A 21,527-nucleotide genomic window follows, 5' to 3' on the forward strand; every position below is an offset into this window, starting at 1 on the left:
TGATTACCGCTGCATCTCCCGGTTTCAGCGTCTGCCTTCTGACTCAGCTTCCAGCAATACCGGTAACCTGTGCCTTAGAACTCTCTCTCTCAGAGGACTTTAGGTACTTTACTTTCCTTATCGATAAGCTGCTTATCTAAACTTTATTTGGTCCACAATTTTTCCATCATAATACTTGTTTGTGCTACAGTGTTTTTTTAACAAAGCCATTTTTAATTAGTTTGAACTACCTAATATTTACTTGGTTTATAGTTCAAACTTTAAAACTGACTTTCATAGAAATATCATAAGAAATTATAGGTAATGTTTTAAGATATAAACAACTACTTATATTTCATTATGAAACACACCCTTATAAAAACAAAAAAACACAGAGCGCAAACCTCTCTGAACGTAAAAACAGTTTAATGAAATACACAGCATAAAAAAGGACAAGTGCAAGCACAAACGTACATAACATAAAAAAATGCAGGCATAAAATATCACCACTCGGCAGTAGTACAGCTGGGCACAAATGAATGTCCGTCACACCGGGTCTTTCCACCAGCTGTCTTTCGCTCGGCTGTTGGAACTGTCTGCTATGGTAAAACGGTCCAAGCCGGAAGTCCAAAAGGTGACCGGAAATCGAAAAACGAAAAGGCAGAGGTAGATTCACAGAATCCTAACAGTGGTAGGCTACTGTAATGTAGCTCAGTATTTCTTGGTGCACTAAAACTCTACGCGTTTCGTCGGGTTACGACCCGACTTTTTCAAGAGAATGTCGTTATCTTAAATTTGGCTCCTATTTGAACCAAGCGGGCTGGGACACGCCTCTGAAATGTAACGATCTGATAGGTCGATTTGTGCTGACAGTGCTCAGTCCATGGATAAAGGAAGTCCCACATATGACCATACAGAGAAAGGTTACAAATATATCTAAAAAAATACAAAAATAAAGGCAAGTCAGAGCATAATATACTGATTACAGGACCGCCATTATAAAGAAATGTATATGAGGAAGATTCATTTGATGTGTTAGTATTAAAAACGACATGCCGTGCATACTTCACATTAATTGATATTAATAAAATTCATAAATATACACAGAAATACATAGGGAATACATAGAAAAAAAGGAGAATTTTTTTAAAACAATTAATAATCTCTTGATAAGAACTTTAAGCGTATGTACACACCCTTATAAAATTTAAAGGGACATGTACATTTAACTATGACTCACTTTTTTGAGGTTTTTTTACATTTGAAATTACCACATTTAACCAACATCTACTAACATATTACACCCCTAAACCACCACCACCCCAGAATTACAGAATACCAAGCCAAATATTATCCAGCTGCACCTGCCAAGATGGATCCCGGGGATATAACTGCTCATTTTATGGCTTTAACAAATAAAGTTGATCAGTTAAGCCAGTGACTTAGGGAGCTCCATCTAGAAAACCTTACACTTACTATCATTATTAAGGAGGGTCTAAGTGCAGCTAAGCCTCCTGATAGCAATACCCCTGATCCCCCAGTTTCACCACCTGATAAGTTTTCTGGAGATAGGAAAACCTACAGACAATTTTACAATGCCTGCAAGTTATTCCTTACACTTAAGCCAAAAACATTCCCTAACGACTGAATAAAGGTGCTCACAGTAATTTCCTATTTAAGAGGAGAGCCCAGACTTTGGGATGATATGCTTCTAGAAAATGATGACCCAATTCTAAACTCTATAGAAGATTTTTTTAAGACTATGTCAGATTTGTATGAAGACCCTAACAAGCAGCTTACTGCAGATATTAAATTGCATAATTTAAAACAACATAAAAGGCCTGTGAAGGAGTATATATCTGAATTTAAAATCTGGCAAAGGGATTCTCAATGGAATCAGATATCACTAAAGAATCAATTTAGAATAGGATTATCTGAAAATATTAAATAGACAGAAGGCCCAGGGAAAGGAAGCAGGAAAGGTGTTTCCCTGAATCTTATAATAAAACCAGTTCTTTAAAATCTTACACTGTACCTGTTAAAAATCAGGAAGAAGCCATGGAAATAGGTTTTATAAAAGGGCCACTTTCCCCTGAAGAAAAGCTTCGTAGGAAGGAATTGGGACTATGCCTTTACTGTGCAGCTAAAGAACATACAGTTACTGACTGTCCTTTAAAAAGACAGAAAACGGGTAAGATTCTATCCTCAAGCTTTGTTATATCATTAACAACTCAAAATCCTGCTTATTTTCTGATTGATATCTCTTTACAGTGGGGACAAAATTGTCACAACCTGAAAGCTGTTTTGGATTTAGGAGCCTATGCCAGTTATATTGACACAAATGTTGTGAAACAGAATAAAATACCTATCATTGCAAAGAAAAACCCTGTCTCTGTATGTTTAATAGATGGTAAACAATTAGAGTCTGGACCCATCACCCACCAGACAATTCCCTTACTAACTACTATACATGATACACATCAAGAATTTATCTCTTTTGACATCATACAATCCCCTATCTTTCCCGTAGTGCTAGGTTTACACTGGTTAAACAAACATCAGCCACTTGTACATTGGGAAAAAAAACTGGAGTTCAATTCCCAGTATTGTACTTCAACATGTTTTCCCATTCAACCCCTTTTATCCATTTCAGAACAGTATATTCCCTCTATATACTCAGATTTTTTACAAGTCTTTGACAAACATGAGGCAGAAACCTTGGCACCACACCGGGATTACGACTGTCCCATTAATTTAATCCCTGGATCAAAGGTTCCATTTGGTCATATATTCCCGCTCTCAAAACCTGAGCTTGAAACTTTAAAAGAATATATAAATGAGAACCTTAGGAAAGGTTTTATAAGACCCTCTACCTCCCCTGCAGGGGCAGGAATATTTTTTGTCACAAATAAAGACAAAACTATTCGCCCAATTGTTGATTATCGAGAACATAAAATTACAAAAAAAGATAGATATCCATTACCACTCATCCCAGAACTAATTGAAAGACTACACGGCTCATCAATTTATACTAAACTTGATTTAAGAGGAGCATATAATCTTATTCGTATCTGTTCTGGGGATGAGTGGTTAACGGCTTTCCGTACTAGATACGGTCTCTATGAATACACAGTGATGCCCTTTGGATTGTGTAATGCCCCCGCCACTTTCCAAAGGTTCATCAATGATGTTTTCCGCGATCTTCTCGATACATTCTTAGTAATTTATTTGGACGACATCCTAATATTCTCAGCAAATGAAGTTGATCATGTCAAACATGTTAGGTTAGTTCTTTCAAGATTGATGGCACATAATTTGTATGTTAAACCTGAGAAATGTATTTTCCATTCACCTGAGATTACATTTTAAGATATCACATATCATCCAAAGGTATTTTCATGGAAAAGACTAAAATTCAAACAATACTTGATTGGCCAATTCCTAAAACTAGAAAAGACTTCCAAAATTTTTTAGGATTTCCAAATTTCTACAGGAAATTTATTAAAAATTTCTCTACAATCGTTAAACCCCTTACCAACTTAACAAAAACAGATGTTCCATTTAAATGGAATACTGAAGCTGATGATTCCTTCAATTTTTTTTAAAAAGCTTTCACCACTGCACCTATCTTAGCGTATCCAGACCCGCAACTCCAGTACATTCTAGAGGTTGATGCCTCATTTTACGCAATTGGTGCTGTTCTGTCTCAAAAGAACCCAGATACTAATGAAACCCATCCTATAGCTTACTTTTCACGGGTTCTTACCTCCTCAGAAACAAATTATCACATAGAGGAGAAGGAGCTTCTAGCTGTAAAAAGCTCGCTATAAAATTGGAGACACCTACTTGAGGGTACTCCAGAACCCATTATTATATTCACTGATCACCGCAATCTTGAATTTCTAAAAACATCTCGCACATTGACCTCCAGACAAGTTAGGTGGAGCTTATTCTTTACAAGGTTTAACTATATTTCATCACATACAGATCTGCTTTAAAGAACACCAAAGCTGACATTTTATCCAGACTTCCACATAATCCACATATAGCTCAGACTTATAACTCGCTTATTCCTCCAGAAAATATTGTAGGAACCATAGCTATATCAATTGACAAGGTAAAGGAGCAACAAACTTCAGATATTACCAAAGAACAGCTAAACCTACAAAGAGGTGAGAATGGATTATACTATTTTGAGACAAAAATATATGTCCCCCTTTTCTTAGAGAACAAGTTCTATCTGCATGTCATGATTCACCATTATCAGGTCATCCTGGTATGAAGAAATCCACTGAATTGATCAAAAGATCTTATTGGTGGCCACATATTAACCAAGACATTAAACACTACATAGATTCATGTTTGATATGTACTACCTGTAAAACAGATAGGAAGAAACCAATAGGTTATCTCCTCTCTCTGCCAGTTTCAGTAAGACATTGGAAAGATAATGCTATTGATTATATTGTTGACCTCCCCCTATCAGAGAAAAATCACACTATTGTAGTGATAGTTGACCTTTTCTCCAAAATGGCACACTTTGTGCCATATCACAAACTTTCAACAGCTTTTGAAACCGTTAACCTATTAATTCAACATGCTATCAGACCATGTTATCCCTACAACTATAACATCTGACAGAGGTTCACAATTCACCTCAAAGGTTTGGAAACAATTATGCATGTCACTTCGGATTGATCAAAGACTGTCAACTGCATTCCACCCTCAGTCAAACGGTCAAACTGAGCGCACCAACCATTGGTTGGAGGAGTATCTCAGATGCTATACCACTCAACATCATGACAATTGGACTATTCTGCTTCCTCTTGCGGAATTTGCCCATAATAACACCTATCATGCAACTATTAAAGCCACCCCTTTCTTTGCTAATTATGGGTACCATCCAACTTTTCATCTACACCCAGAGGTTGACACTACTTGTCTGGTCATTAATGATCTCACCAACACTATATCAGAGACTTTTTCATTACTCTCCGAGAATATTAAAACTGCTCAACAAAGGCAAAAGAAGTACTATGACCTTCGCCATAGACCTGCACCCTCCTATGCCGTTGGAGACCTTGTTTGGCTTTCGACCAAAAACTTACGTCTCACTGTTCCCAGCAAAAAATTTAACAGACTATTCATTGGTCCATTCCCTATTATCAAATTGGTCAATGAGAATGCTGTTACTCTTGAGTTGCCTCCTCATTTAAAAATCCATCCCACATTCCATGTCTCTCTCCTCAAACCCTATAGAGCCCTCCGTAATTCTGCTGATTCCTCTACTCATGCTTTGCCTATCGCTTCGGAAGTGGAATATGAGGTTGAGTCTCTTCTTGATTCTAGGGTGGTATCCGGACGTCTTCAGTATTTGGTACACTGGAAGGATTACCCTTCTGAGGAAGATTCCTGGGAGCCCTTCCGCTAATCTCTCTGCTCCACGACTGGTGTCTATCTTTCATAGGAGGTATCCAGATCGGCCTCGGCCTTGAGCCCCGGAGGGGCTCCGTGAGGGGGGAGTCCTGTAACATATTACCCCTTTAAGAGGAGGTTCCTTCTAAATTCCATGGCCTATATATTACGCTGGATACTTCCTAACAATGCTTGGTATTGAAGTATCCAGCCGTGTACTACTTTGACTCCACTATACAAATCAGACTTGCTCTGTTAATTTCTAATTGCTGAATATTTCTAACTAGTGCTTTCTAGCACTCTGTTTGTTCCTGGGTCTGTTCCAGCATTTGTCTCCTGTAACTTACCGTTACGAAGTCTCTACCCGTGATCTCCTCTCAGATGCTTCAGTTCCAGCTCACCTGCTCTGCTACCAGAACCCTCCTGCTCATCCTGAGTGACGTCACTCCAGCGTGCCGCAGGTCTCAGCGTTCATCTCCTCATCTGATTACCACTGCATCTCCCGGTTTCAGTGTCTGCCTTCTGACTCAGCTTCCAGCAATACCGGTAACCTGTGCCTTAGAACTCTCTCTCTCAGAGGACTTTAGGTACTTTACTTTCCTTATCGATAAGCTGCTTATCTAAACTTTATTTGGTCCACAATTTTTCCATCATAATACTTGTTTGTGAGAATAGAGCGAGAATAGGACCGAGCTGCAAAGGACAGTGAAGCGGCTGTGAGTACTTCTGCCATGCAAGGATAATGCCGGCCAGGGAGCACAGCCAGGTAAGTCTGTACTTCAGCCGAAGGTTTCATACTTAACACTTAATACTGAGTACTTAAGGAACTAATAAGACAATCTCACTTATAACCGGATTATACCATAACTAAAACAGTAACTACTTAAAACGTAGCTACATGCTGCACGACTAACAGACGAGTCATTCACACAGTAACACGGATAAAAGAACTGCACTTATAAACTGCTCACACAATTTTGGCATTGTCACAGCCATCTCTGGAGATCACCCACTCATTTACATGGATATAAGAACTGCACCTTATTAATTGCTGTTATATTTAGGCATTTGCTAACAGCCATTTCGGATATCACCTCAACTTGTATCAATACTCAAGATACAAACTATACATTGATACATTATAAATTATCTACACAAATTAGGAAGAATACACGGACACTTACGTAACGGAACGACAACTTTATTTTTCACTTTTACTTTTTGAATTTTTGGAACACATCCATTTCGTTGGCAGTATTTTGCATATTAGAATTCAATTGTATACTTTGCATCCAACTGTCATTATTAGATACAGCTCTTAGATAAGTATCAGATCCTTTAGAATAGCACAGATAAGCATTGTTCCTTTATCTACATATGCATTTTTAATATAGTTGTGGCCACAACTCATTTTTATCTTATTTTTTGTATCATTTCAATTGATTAAATATCTATTTAATGTTTTAACCAGTATAGTGTGGTTTATTATACATATTATCTATTATACCCATAAGGTTTTTTTTTGTGATACATGATAAATAATACTTCATTATAAGAATTTTTTCATCAATTTTGATATATAAAATGAATTACTTTTCCCTCAGCTCCTAAAAGCGCCTTTCATATATTTAAATAATACTTGTTTGTGCTACAGTGTTTTTTTAACAAAGCCATTTTTAATTAGTTTGAACTACCTAATATTTACTTGGTTCATAGTTCAGACTTTAAAACTGACTTTCATAGAAATATCATGAGAAATTATAGGTAATGTTTTAATATATATACACAACTACTTATATTTCATTATGAAACACACCCTTATAAAATTTAAAGGGACATATACATTTAACTATGATCTCACTTTTTTAAGGTTTTTTTACATTTGAAATTACCACATTTACCCAACATCTACTAACATATTACACCCCTAAACCACCACCACCCCACATCACAGTGCCTAAATAAAGTATTTACCCCTAAACTGCCATCCCCCCCACAATGCAAAGTTATAAACCAACATCTAAACCCCCTAACCTAACACCCCATAACTTAACCTTAATTAAAATACCCATAAATTAACTAAAAAAATCCTAATTACCTTAAAAAACAAAAAGCTTACCTGTAAAATAAAAAATAAAAAAAATCTTACCTTTAAAAATAAAAACCTAACATTACACAAAATAAAAAAACCCTAACATTACCAAAAATCATAAAAAAAACTAAAATTACAGAAAATAAAAAAAATAATTTTTAATCCTTTTTTAATATCCCTTAAAAAATAACAACCCTCCCCCCAAAAAAAAACTCTATTCTAAAAATAAACTACCAATAGCCCTTAAATGAAACGGTTCTAACTGAGAAACGCGTTGCATAGTTTCTCACACTGAATGCTTTGATTACACAGTCTATAGCATGAGTGTATTTTATCTGTTGTTTTAACTTTTTAATAAATCTACTGGATATTTTAAACACTCTGTGCTCTGTGTAAATCTTTGAGCCTACGCTACCTTGAGGGTTTCCTCCACCTGAATCCCATGCTGTGGATCCTGTGTTCCAGCACCACTGGAGTTCAGCTAGCTGGACTGCTGTAAAAATCCAGCCTGCATCTGATGGCATAATAGAGTGCATGTCCTATATGTGAGTACCCTGTATCGTCATTCTCTGTATCAAGAAGTTTTATTTGACTGATACAAACATGCGGCGCCTCTTTTGTTCTGTTATCCTGTCAACAGCCCTTAAAAGGACCTTTGGTAGGACATTACCCTAAAGAGATCAGCTCTTTTGGTGGAAAACCCCCCCACTATGAGGTATGTGAAAATGCGAGGTTGTTTGCTTGAATAGGGTGTTTCTTTCACTTTTTTGTCTCCATTGATTTCTATGGGGTAATACATGCATGCATACCCGAAAACTCAGCTTAGGATTTTTGCGCTTTTCAGGTTACCGCTTGAGCAAAATAAGTTTTTTTTTATCAACTTGTAATAACAGCAGAACCCAACAAGCGCATAAAGCTTATTGTTTGCAATGTTTTCCCTAGCGGCAAAAAATATTTACCGGGGCACTTGTAATCTAACCCATAATCACCTAAATTACAAGTTTTGCGCTAAACCCGGTGCATAAATAACGCTAAAAATTTAGCGATACCGCACTTTCCATAGCGCGGCCATTACAAGTTACAAAAAAACCTTCTTGTGTTGTGTGATATGGTGCGTTAAGCTCCTTACCACACAAAAGCCAAGTCCTGACTTGACATGCTTGTGCACATTTTCCCCCATAGACATCAATGGAGAAAAAGTGTTAGAAAAAACTAACACCTGAGATTGCGGAATGGCGATTGCTATAACACATTCCCCATTGATGTCTATAGGGACAAGATGGTTATGTAAAAACCTAACACCCTAACACTAACCCCTAGTCTAAATATGCCTAATCCACCGTCCCCGACATCACCAACACTAAATAAAGATATTAACCCCTAAACTGCTGACCACCCACATGCTACTACTAAAATAAACCTATTAACCCCTAATCCGCCGCCCACCCACATCGACAACACTACAATAAGCCTATTAACCCCTAATCCACTGCCCACCCACATCGCTAACACCTAAATAAAACTATAAACCCCGACCCGCTGCCCCCCCCTTGCAAATACTCAACACAAAAGCCAAGTCCTGACTTGACATGCACATGTACATTTTCCCCCATAGACATCAATGGAGAAAAAGTGTTAGAAAAAAAATAACACCTAGGATTGGGGAATGGCGATCACTGAAACGCATTCCCAATTGATGTCTATAGTTGACTTGTGCATGGTGGAAAAGTTCGGTTAGATTCAGATGTTTTCGAATTTCGGTTCGGATCGATTCAAATTCGGAAAAATTTGAATGCATTCGTTTCGGATTTGTTTCGGATTCATTCGGATTCGAATAAATTCGGCTTTATTCGGTTCGGTTTGTTTCGGAAATTTGGAATTTAGATATGTGTTAGGTGGGATGTGCTGTGTATTAGACTAGTATTATGTACTGTATATTAGGTGTAACCCATAGCAGAGGGATATAACCTAATATACTGTACAATACTAGTGTAATCCATGGCCACCCGAATGTACCGAATAAATCCGAACTAATTCGGATTTATTCGATAGATTCGGTACTACCGTAATTCGGAAATTCAAATCGATCCAAATCTCCAAATTTAACAAATTTGGCCGAATTTCTATTCATTTCGAATCGAAACGCACATGTCTAGTCTATAGGGACAAGAAGGTTATGTAAAAACCTAACACCCTAACCCCTAGTCTAAATACCCCTAATCGCCGCCCCCTAATCGCCAACACTAAATAAAGATATTAACCCCTAAACTTGGTGTATAACAAATAAATAAATAAAAAGTGAATAAAACAAACTAGAAATAATACATTAACAATGTGTATTTAATATGATGGATATGTGTGGTCCATGTGGTCCTCCTCACTTTCAGTGGATTGGGGTTTTGTTTTTCCAAACCTCAAAAATGAAGACAAATAAAATAGAGTTAAAAAAGTTTTGATATTAAAGATGATATTAACACCAGTGGTCCCTCCAAGGGGCTACTCACACTTTAAAGCGCCACCCCAGCTCTAGGTTCAGACGCACACCAGGTTTTATACTGCCGGGCTTCCAGTATAACTCCAAACGCAGACAGCTGCTTTAGTAAAATATATTTTTAATTAAAATACAGGTAAAATATATAAAAGCCGCCAATAATATTTCTAAACAATAGTAGTTACTCGGGTATCAATTCCACTAATAGCGTGTAGGACAGGTATCAAGGGGTCTACAATTATTGGAATTGGGTTAGCTTTAACTATTTGGTAGGCTACCCATTACATATCCATATTAAGATTGGTGACACCGCTTCCACTACACGCTATTAGTGGAATTAATACCCAAGTAACTACTATTGTTTAGAAATATTTTTTACTGCTTTTATATTTTTTTTTTTGTATTTTAATGAAAAATATATTTTACTAAAGCAGCGGTCTGCGTTTGGAGTTATACTGGAAGTCCGGCAGTATAAAACCGGGTGTGCGTCTGAACCTAGAGCCGCGGTGGCACTTTAAAGTGTGAGTAGCCCCTTGGAGGGACCACTGGTGTTAATATCATCTTTGATATCAAAACTTTTTGAACTCTATTTTATTTGTCTTTATTTTTGAGGTTTGGAAAAAACAAAACCCCAATCCACTGAAAGTGAGGAGGACCACATGGACCACACATATCCTTCATATTGAATACACATTGTTAATTTATTATTTTCTAATTTGTTTTATTCACTATTTATTTATTTATTTATTTATTTGTTATACACCAAGTGAATTTTGTGTACTTTTATATCACTGTTTGATTTACCAGTACCTTTTTAGTATGTCTCTATTTTATAATCGAAGAATTACCACCTCTAACACTGATGACTTTTTTGAAACAGATATTTCAAATGATAATGAGGTTAATGCACACACAATAGAAAATTTTATGAAATAAGTAGAAAAGTATCTAATTAAAGAAACCAAATACCAACTGGAGATTATAACACTGGAGAGCTACCAGAAAGGAAAAATTACCACAAGAGGGTTAAGGATTTTAAAAAATCCTTCTTTTGGCCAAGACAATATAGAATTCCTAAGTAGATGGAATAGGATTCTAGAAGAGTGTACAACCAAGTTAATGTCCTTAATCATTAATGAAAGGAAAATGCATAAATAGTATCAATGAGGAAATCAACATTCTAGAAAACAAATTAATTCCGCACACCAATGAAAAAGAGTACATAGAATGGACAGAGAAAATCAACACTAACATTAATGACATAAAAAAAGAAATAAAAACATCAAAAGAAAAAAATACATTTGGGACAAAACCGACTATCAGTTGAGAAAAGAAAGGAATTATAAACAACCTACTCAGTCTTTTAGTAACAACAATAAAAATAATTTCCCCAAGCACAATAATAATAAGAAAGCACCAGTTAAGGAGAGTTTAAACAAAAGAGAGACTCAGAAAGATAGTGAACCACATAGAAACAATTATTACCAATACAGGGATAAGCAATATTCAAGACCTGATAAACATAGAGATAATCAATATTCATATTGTGATCATCATTATTCTAATAGAATGAGGGAAAAGAAAATTGAACAAAGACATGAACCAAGAAACAATAACCCATTCAGTGTTCAGTGAAGAACAATCAGAAGTGGAAGATAATTCCTCTTTTTTAGATAAAGGAGAGCGGATTTATGGCAAAAGAAAAAAGTCAGATTTATTCAGCATGAGAAGAGAAGATCAGGAACACTCACATTATCAAAAGGAGAAAATAAGGAAGAGCTGAAAAGGAAAGGGATTTTTAATTTATCAGATCATAAATTAACAGAACCCCAAATCCAAGTTTTGGAAAAAGGTTTAAATTTTGTCCCTAGTGCCAGAGCTAACAAATTCGAAACATATATAGACATTCAAATTTAGAAATTTATCTCTAAAGAAATATTTTATCACCAATCCCATTGTAAAGAATGAGGGAAACAAAGAAAATAATTTTAGACATTTGAATGTTAAACCAAAATCCAAGTTCAACCCAGTCCAATATAGATCGACCCCAATAGAGCTATTTTTGGAACTCACATAGAGGGATCTGAACCAATTAAAACCTAATTACAAATCTAATTTAAAATATGATGAACAACAAGCCTTAAATCAATTGAGAGAAAACAGAGAAATTGTAATTAAATCAGCTGACAAGGGAGGAGGAGTGGTGTTATTAAATAAAAGAGAATATCTTAAAGAATGTCATAGACAACTAAATGACACCACCACCTACCGTCCCTTACTGTATAACCCAACCGCCTCATTTAAAGATGAATTAGAAAAGTTTCTGCAGAAAGTAGTCAAAGAAGGGATACTATACAAAAAAGAATACAATTTTCTATTTAATAAATTTCCGAGAACCCCAACACTGTACATGTTACCCAAAATACATAAAGATAAGAAAAATCCTCCGGGTAGACCTATAGTGTCGGGGGTTCAACCCTTAACTAGCAATTTGTCATTATACATAGACCAGTTTCTACAACCATTTGTAACCCAAACCAAAGCATATCTTAAAGATACCATCAATATATTAAACATATTAGAAGATATTGTATGGAAAGAGGATTGGTGTATGATCATTGGAGATGTATCATCTCTCTATATTAATATTAAAAAAGAATTAGGCCTTGAAGCAATTAGGCCAATATTATCCACAGATTTAGAATTATCTGCCATCCAAATTAGTTTTATTCTAGAGGGAATATCCTTTATTTTAGACCCTAATTATTTTTGGTTTGACAATCAATATTTTTTTTACAAATAAGCGGAGCAGCGATGGGAACCAGGTTTGCACCCAGTTATGCCAATCTTTTTATGGCTCACTGGGAAGATTTTTTTGTGTTCAGACAACATGGCTGTTCGCAGTACCTGGTTTCCAATCGCAGTTACATAGATGATATTTTCTTTATTTGGTCAGGATCTTTGATTCAACTTAAAGAATTTTTGTTATACTTAGAAAACAACCAATTCAATATAGGATTTACCTGGAACTACAATCAACAGAAAGTAGAATTTTTCGACTTGGAGATTTATGTAGAAGAAAACCTAATTAAAAGTAAAAACTTTTTTAAAAAAGTTGATGTAAATAACTTTATCAACACCAAGAGTTGCCACCAAACAAAATGGCTCTCGAATATTCCAAAAAGCCAATTTATCAGGCTTAAAAGAAATTGCAAAGAAAAAAAAGAATATATAGAACAAAAAAAATTACAATAAAATATTCATTGAAAAAACAATAGAAGATGTAGAGAAAATGGAAAGGAAAAACCTTTTAAAATATAATGATAAAAATCAGGAAAGTTCTATTAATACACCTATAGGCCCAATGGTCCTCATAGTTCTCAATACAATCAGAGATATCATTAACAAACACTGGAAAATATTATTTAGAGACCCGGTATTGGAAACTATTTTAGAGGAAAGACAAACTATTATCTACAGAAAGGTACCAAACATTAAAGATCAATTAACTAATAGCTATATAAAAGATAAAAGCACGGATTGGTTACGTACAATACAAATGGGCTTTGTCAAATGCAACTCATGTAATGCATATCAGAGCACTAAAAAAACTAATAAGGTAAGAAAACAATTTTTTGCTAAAGATGGGAGAAAATTCGACATTAAGGATCTAATTACTTGTAACAGTAAATATGTTATATATGTGTTACGTTGTACATGTAATTTATTCTATGTGGGTAGAACAACACGATTACTGAAGACCAGAATAAATGAACATGTGTACAACATCAAAAATGGTTTTAGAAAACATTCAGTTCAGCCCACTTTGACAAAATACATAATAGAGACCCTAATGATCTAGAATTTATAGGGATTAGAAAAACCACTCAACATTGGAGAGGTGGTGATAGGCTACAGAATCTCTGTCAATTAGAGATGAAATGGATATACATCCTAAACACTCTAATACCTTATGGCTTGAACAAGGATTTTGAACTTCATCATTTTTTGGACTAATCTCTTTATAAATATGTAAAAAAAATTCTGTAAAGATATTATTTTTTTCTAATATTTCCTATTTTGATTGGAAATAGGTTCCCTCTTTCTATAAATAATTCATATCTTGTATAAGAAGTGATGACCATTCACTGAGATATTTAATCATTCAAATTATTGGTTTAAAAATACTCAATTTATAATGTTATTTATAATACGTTATAATGCATACATTTAACAGACACAATTTTTACAAATGCTGATATGAATATGTACATTGTTACCTTTATTTATACATAGTTTAAAGGTTATATTTGTATCCATTTACTCTGTCCACACATGTGTCATAAAGGACAATGTGTATATACGTGAAACAAAGAATGTGCCAAACATAATTGTGTTTTTAAGAACAAAATTCTTCATTGTTATTTACAAATTCCTTATCATGAATAATAACAGATAAGATGAAAGGTTTACTAACATTGGTTACAATTTTCTAATGGATTCCACATATGGAAACTTAATAAAAACATTCTCGCCTATTTTAGAAATGGTGGACGGAACTTTCTAATATAAGGGATTTTCTTTGCCCTTATGAAAGATGGCGGACAGAACGGACAGACGTCACCCGTGATCCAGGTATATGACCTGATGATATAATTTGGACCAAACAATGGGAAGACCACGCACCCTATATCTTTACTTGGATGGAAGACGCACACTATCCACTACCTTGAAAAAGCCATATGCTTACGGCGAAACGTACATAGGACTTTGGAATCAGAATACAGCCACTTTTTCATGAACAGATTAGTTACCAGGACAGGTATCAAGGGGTCTACAATTATTGGATTTGGGTTAGCTTTAACTATTTGGTAGGCTACCCATTACATATCCATATTAAGATAGGTGACACCGCCTCCGCTACACGGTATTAGTGGAATTGATACCAGAGTAACTACTATTGTTTAGAAATATTTTTTACTGCTTTTATATATTTTACCTGTATTTTAATTAAAAATATATTTTACTAAATCAGTGGTCTGCGTTTGGAGTTATACTGGAAGCCCGGCAGTATAAAACCGGGTGTGCATCTGAACCTAGAGCCGGGGTGGCTCTTTGAAGTGTGAGTAGCCCCTTGGAGGGACCACTGATGTTAATATCATCTTTAATATCAAAACTTATTGCACTCTATTTTATTTGTCTTTATTTTTGAGGTTTGGAAAAAACAAAACCCCAATCCACTGAAAGTGAGGAGGACCACATGGACCACACATATCCTTCATATTGAATACACATTGTTAATTTATTATTTTCTAGTTTGTTTTATTCACTTTTTATTTATTTATTAACCCCTAAACTGCCAACTACTAAATAAAGCTTTTAACCCCTAAACCGCCACCCACCTACATTGCCAACACTACAATAAACCTATTAACCCCTAATTCGCCATCCACCCGCATCGCTAACACCTAAATAAAACTATAAAACCCTAATCCACTGCCCCTGCATCGCAAATACTCAGCTAAACCTATTAACCCCCAAACCACCAAACACCCACATCACGACTACCTAAACAAACCTATTAACCCCTAAACCACTGGCCCCCCACATCCCAACAAACTAAATTAAACTATTAACCCCTAAACCTAACACCCACTAACTTTAAATTTAACTTACAATATAACTAACTATATAAAAAAACTTAAACTTTAAATAAACCTAACATAACTATTTAAAAAAATATATATATACCAAAAATAAAAAACATAAAGTACAAAATAAAAAATTCCTAGCAATAATAAAAAAAAACCTAACATTACAAAAAAGTCTAAAATTACGAAAAATAAAAAATCTAAGATTACAAAAATAATAAACAAAATAATCCAAAATAAAAAATTAAACCTAATCTAATACCCCTATAAAAACAAAAAAGCCACCCCAAAATAAAAAACCCTAATCTAACACTAAACTACCAATAGCCCTTAAAATTTACTTTTGTAGGGCACTGCCCAAAAGAAATCAGCTTTTTTAAATTAAAACATGTAAATTACCCCCTAACAATACAACCCCCCACCCACCCAACCCCCCAAAATAAAAAAAGATCTAACTAAAATAATCCTAATCTACCTATAGCCCCTAAAGGGGAATGTGTATGGGCATTGCCCTTAAAAGGGCAATCAGCTATTTTGCTGCCCATAAAAAAAGCCCTAATCTAAAAAAAAAATGACCACCCAAAAAAAACAAAATAAACTAACACTAACCACAAAAAATGTATTTAAAATTCCTGAAGTCCAGACATCCATCTTCTTCCAGACGGAGCAAAGTCTTCATCTAGGTGAATCCATCTTTATCCATCGGGGGGCCATCTTCTATCTTCTTCCCGGAGGTGCGGAGCGGTCTTATGAGGCGCGGAGCATTCTTCCGGTGGCGGCAGTCTTCGGTGATGTGGAGGTCCTCTTCATCAGACTAAAATGAGCATAAAACTAATGAAATTCTGATGACTAAAATACGACTAAAACTAAAATGGTATTTTAGTCAAAAGACTATGACTAAAACTAAATCAAAATGGCATTTTAGTCAAAAGACTATGACTAAAACTAAATCAAAACTAAATCAAAATTTACTGTCAAAATTAACACTTTATGCAATTTGTTATAATCAATCCATATCTAATTACTGCCCTTTTGGAAAAAAATAAAAATAAAGCAAGGCTATCTTATTTACGAAACCTTTATTTTATTTAATTTTAAGATAAAGACATGTTATATACCACAACAGTTAAATTTGTTAAATCTGTATTGCATGTTCAAACCTTAATACCAACAATTAAAACAGGTTAATAAACTTTTACTCCAGGAGTATACAATGAGTTTGGAAGTTTTAGAGCAGTGTTAATTTTGTTGCCGAAAATTTTTCAATCAATTGATTCTTCCTATAGAAATAAGAATAACCCACAAGTATGGGTTTAAGTTATGCTGTGCCTGTGCTAGCTGCAGAAACTTTTTGTTGTGTTGAGTTTCTTGATACTTGTTTTAATTATTAACAGAGAACTGTTAAAGTTTTATATTGGGTAATATGTGCAATGGCATTACAGCCAATACAGTTTAGAGTTTGTTTTTTTATATTTTAAAGTTGCACTTCTGTTTGTTTATGAAACTTGGTTTTATTTCATTTTAAGTTTAATAAAGACGTTATATTTCACCACGGCTAAGTCTGTGTCTGTATTGCATGTTTAAACCTTAATACTATAAATAATAACAGGTGTTATGTTTACTCCTGGAGCATATAATAAATTTGGAAATTATAGAGAAATGCTGAAATAGTGCATTACACTATAACTAAACCCCTTAGATCTTAGTTGACTAAAATCTACTGGAGATTTAGTCGACTAAAATCTACTGAAGATTTAGTCGACTAAAACTAGACTAAAACTAAAACAATTCAGATGACTAATAATACGACTAAAACTAAAATGGCATTTTAGTCAAAAGACTAAAACTAAGACTAAATCAAAATTTGCTGTCAAAATTAACACTGCTCTTCATGCGATTGTCCGCCACACACTGAAGATTGAATGCAAGGTACCCCTTTTAAATTGGGGTACCTTGCATTCCTATTGGATGAAATGTTCAAATCTGCCAATAGGATGAGAGCTACTGAAATCCTATTGGCTGTTCAAATCAGCCAATAGGATTTCAGTAGCTCTCATCCTATTGGGCGAGATCGCATTAAGAGGGCCTCCCCATCACTGAAGACTGCCGCCGCCGAAAAACCGCTCTGCGCCTCAGAAGACTACTCTGCACCTCCGGGAAGAAGATAGAAGATGGCCCAGCGATGGATGAAGACTTTGCTCCACCTAGAAGAAGATAGATGTCCGAACTTCAGGAACAGTGAGTACATTTTTTGGGGTTGGTGTTAGTTTTTGGGGGTTTTTTGGGGGGTGTTTTTTTTTAGATAAGCCCGTTTTATTGTTTAATGGGCAGCAAAAGAGCTGATTGCCCTTTTAAGGGCAATGCCCATACAAATGCCCCTTTAGGGGCAATGGGTAGCTTAGGATTTTTTTTACTTAGGTCTTTTTTATTTTGGGGGGTTGGGTGGGTTGTATTGTTAGGGGTAATTTGTATTTTTTAGCCAAAAAGAGCTGATTTCTTTTGGGCAATGCCCTACAAAAGGTAATTTTAAGGACTTTTGGTAGTTTAGTGTTAGATTAGGTTTTTTTTATTTTGGGGTGTTTTTTTGTTTTTATAGGGGTATTAGGTTTAATTTTAGGTTTAATTTTTTATTTTGGATAATTTTGTTTATTTTTTTGTAATCTTAGATTTTTTTTATTTTTCACAATTTTAGATTTTGTTATTTTTTGCAATGTTAGTTTTTTTTTTTAGTAGTGTTAGGATTTTTTAATTTTGTAATTTAGGTTTTTATTTTGGTATATATATATATATAAATAGTAATATTAGGTTTATTTATAGTTCAAGTTTAGTTTTTTTTTATTTCACAGGTATTTATTTGAAGGTAGTTATATTGTAATTCTATTTTTAAGTTCGGGGGGTGTTAGGTTTAGGAGTTAATAGTTAAATTTAGGTAGTCGTGATGTGGGGGGTCAGCGATTTAGGGGTTAATAGGTTTATTTAGTGTAAGCGAGGCGGGTGGGCAGTGGATAAGGGGTTAATAGGTATATTTTAGTAGAAGCGATGTGGGGATTCGGTGGTTTAGGGGTTAATAGGTTTATTTATTGTTGGTGATGTGGGGGGTCAGCGGTTTAGGGGTCAATAGGTTTATTTAGTGATGGCGATGTGGGTGGATGGAGGATTAGGGGTTAATAGGTTTATTTTAGTAGTAGCGATGTGGGGGGTTGGTGGATTAGGTTTTAATAGGATTATTTAATGTTGGCGATGTGGGGGGTTGGCATTTTAGGGGTTAGTAGGTTTATTTAGTGTTGACAATGTGGGTGGGTGGTGGATTATGGGTTAATAGGTTTATCTTAGTAGTAGCAATGTGGGTGGTCGGTGGTTTATGGGTTAATAGGTTTATCTAATGTTGGCGATGTGTTTGGTTGGCAATTTCGGGGTTAATAGGTTTCTTTAGTGTTGGCGATGTGGGTGGGTGGGCGGATTAGGGGTTAATAGGTTTATTATAGTATTTGCAATGTGGGGGGATGGCGATTTAGGGGTTAATAGTGTAGTTTATGGGTGTTAGTGTACTTTGTAACATTTTTACATAACTACTGGTCTTTGATAGCGAAATGGATCGTGGCGGTATAAGCTATAATGCTAGCAGAATAGCCTGACCGCACAATCTATAATACAGGTGAGCTGAATATTCCACACTCAAAAGCCATTTTTTGGGTGCGGAATGGAGAGTTGTGGTTTAGGCTAAAATGCTAGCGGCATAGCCATACCGCTGCGAATTGTAATACGGGTGAGCTGAATATTCCGCTCGCAAAGGCCAATTTTTCAGCAGTATAACCATACAGCACAACTTGTAATCTAGCTGAATGTGTTTTACATAGTAAAACACATTATAAAATTTAAAAAAATGATTAAAAAATTATTATTAAGGTATTTAAAGGACCAGTAAATATAGAACATTTGCATAATAAACACATAACTCAAAATGTGTAAATATAAAAAGACTGTGCACATTTTGTTAATGGAAGTAAATTGGAAAGTTGTTTAAAATTGCCTGCTCTATCTGACTCATGAAAGTTTAATTTTGAATTCAGTGTCCCTTTAACTAACAAGGTCTCCAATATACAGTATCTCACAAAAGTGAGTACACCCCTCACATTTTTGTAAATATTGTACTATATCTTTTCATGTGACAACACTGAAGAAATGACACTTTGCTACAATGTACAGTAGTGAGTGTACAGACTGTATAACAGTGTAAATTTGCTGTCCTTCAAAATAACTCAACACACAGCCATTAATGTCTAAACCGTTGGCAACAAAAGTGAGTACACCCCTAAGTGGAAATGTCCAAATTGGGCCTTATTAGCTATTTTCCCTCCCCGGTGTCATGTGACTCGTTAGTGTTACAAGGTCTCAGGTGTGAATGGGGAGCAGGTGTGTTAAATTTGGTGTTATCGCTCTCGCACTCTCTCATACTGGTCACTGGAAGTTCAACATGGCACCTCATGGCAAAGAGCTCTCTGAGGATCTGAATAAAAGAATTGTTGTTCTAAATAAAGATGGCCTAGGCTATAAGAAGATTGGCAAGACCCAGAAACTGAGCTGCAGCATGGTGGGCAAGAACATACAGCAGTTTCACAGGACAGGTTCCACTCAGAACAGGCCTTACCATGGTCGACCAAAGAAGATGAGGGCACGTGCTCAGCGTCATATCCAGAGGTTGTCTTTGGGAAATAGACGTATAAGTGCTGCCAGCATTGCTGCAGAGGTTGAAGGGGTGGGGGGTCAGCCTGCCAGTGCTCAGTCCATACACCGCACACTGCATCAAATTGGTCTGCATGGCTGTCGTCCCAGAAGTAAGCCTCTTCTAAAGATAATGCACAAGAAAGCCCGCAAACAGTTTGCTGAAGACAAGCAGACTAAGGACATGGATTACTGGAACCATGTCCTGTAGTCCGATGAGGCCAAGGTAAACTTATTTGGTTCAGATGGTGTCAAGCGTGTGTGGCGGCAACCAGGTGAGGAGTACAAAGACAAGTGTGTCTTGCCTACAGTCAAGCATGTTGGTGGGAGTGTCATGGTCTGGGTCTGCATAAGTGCTGCCAGCACTGGGGAGCTACAGTTCATTGAGGGAACCATAAATGCCAACATGTACTGTGACATACTGAAGCAGAGACTGGGCTGCAGGGCAGTATTACAACATGATAACGACCCCAAACACACCTCCAAGACGACCACTGCCTTGCTAAAGAAGCTGAGGATAAAGGTGAAGGACTGGCCAAGCATGTCTCCAGACCTAAACCCTATTGAGCATCTGTGGGGCATCCTCAAACAGAAGGTGGGGGAGCGCAAGGTCTCTAACATCCACCAGCTCTGTGATGTCATCATGGAGGAGTGGAAGAGGACTCCAGTGGCAACCTGTGAAGCTCTGGTGAACTCCATGCCCAAGAAGGTTAAGGCAGTGCTGGAAAATAATGGTGGCCACACAAAATATTGACACTTTGGGCCCAATTTGGACATTTCCACTTAGGGGTGTACTCACTTTTGTTGCCAACGGTTTAGGCATTAATGGCTGTGTGTTGAGTTATTTTGAGGGGACAGCAAATTGAGACTGTTATACAGGCTGTACATTCACTACTTTACATTGTAGCAAAGTGTCATTTCTTCAGAGCTGTCACATGAAAAGATATAATAAAATATTTACAAAAAATATGAGGGGTGTATTCACTTTTGTGAGATACTGTATATACAGTACTGTGCCAAAGTCTTAGACCACTACTAGATTTGTTGTTTTGGCAGAGTTTTAATGACCATCTATATTTATTTCTCAGTGTCTTTATTGGGATACAAACAGAAAATACAGTAAATATGTACACAATATAGAAAAAACACAATTTTCAGAACAAAATGGCTTCTTCAG

The sequence above is a fragment of the Bombina bombina genome, chromosome 6 (genome assembly GCF_027579735.1).
Source record: "Bombina bombina isolate aBomBom1 chromosome 6, aBomBom1.pri, whole genome shotgun sequence".
NCBI lineage: Eukaryota > Metazoa > Chordata > Amphibia > Anura > Bombinatoridae > Bombina > Bombina bombina.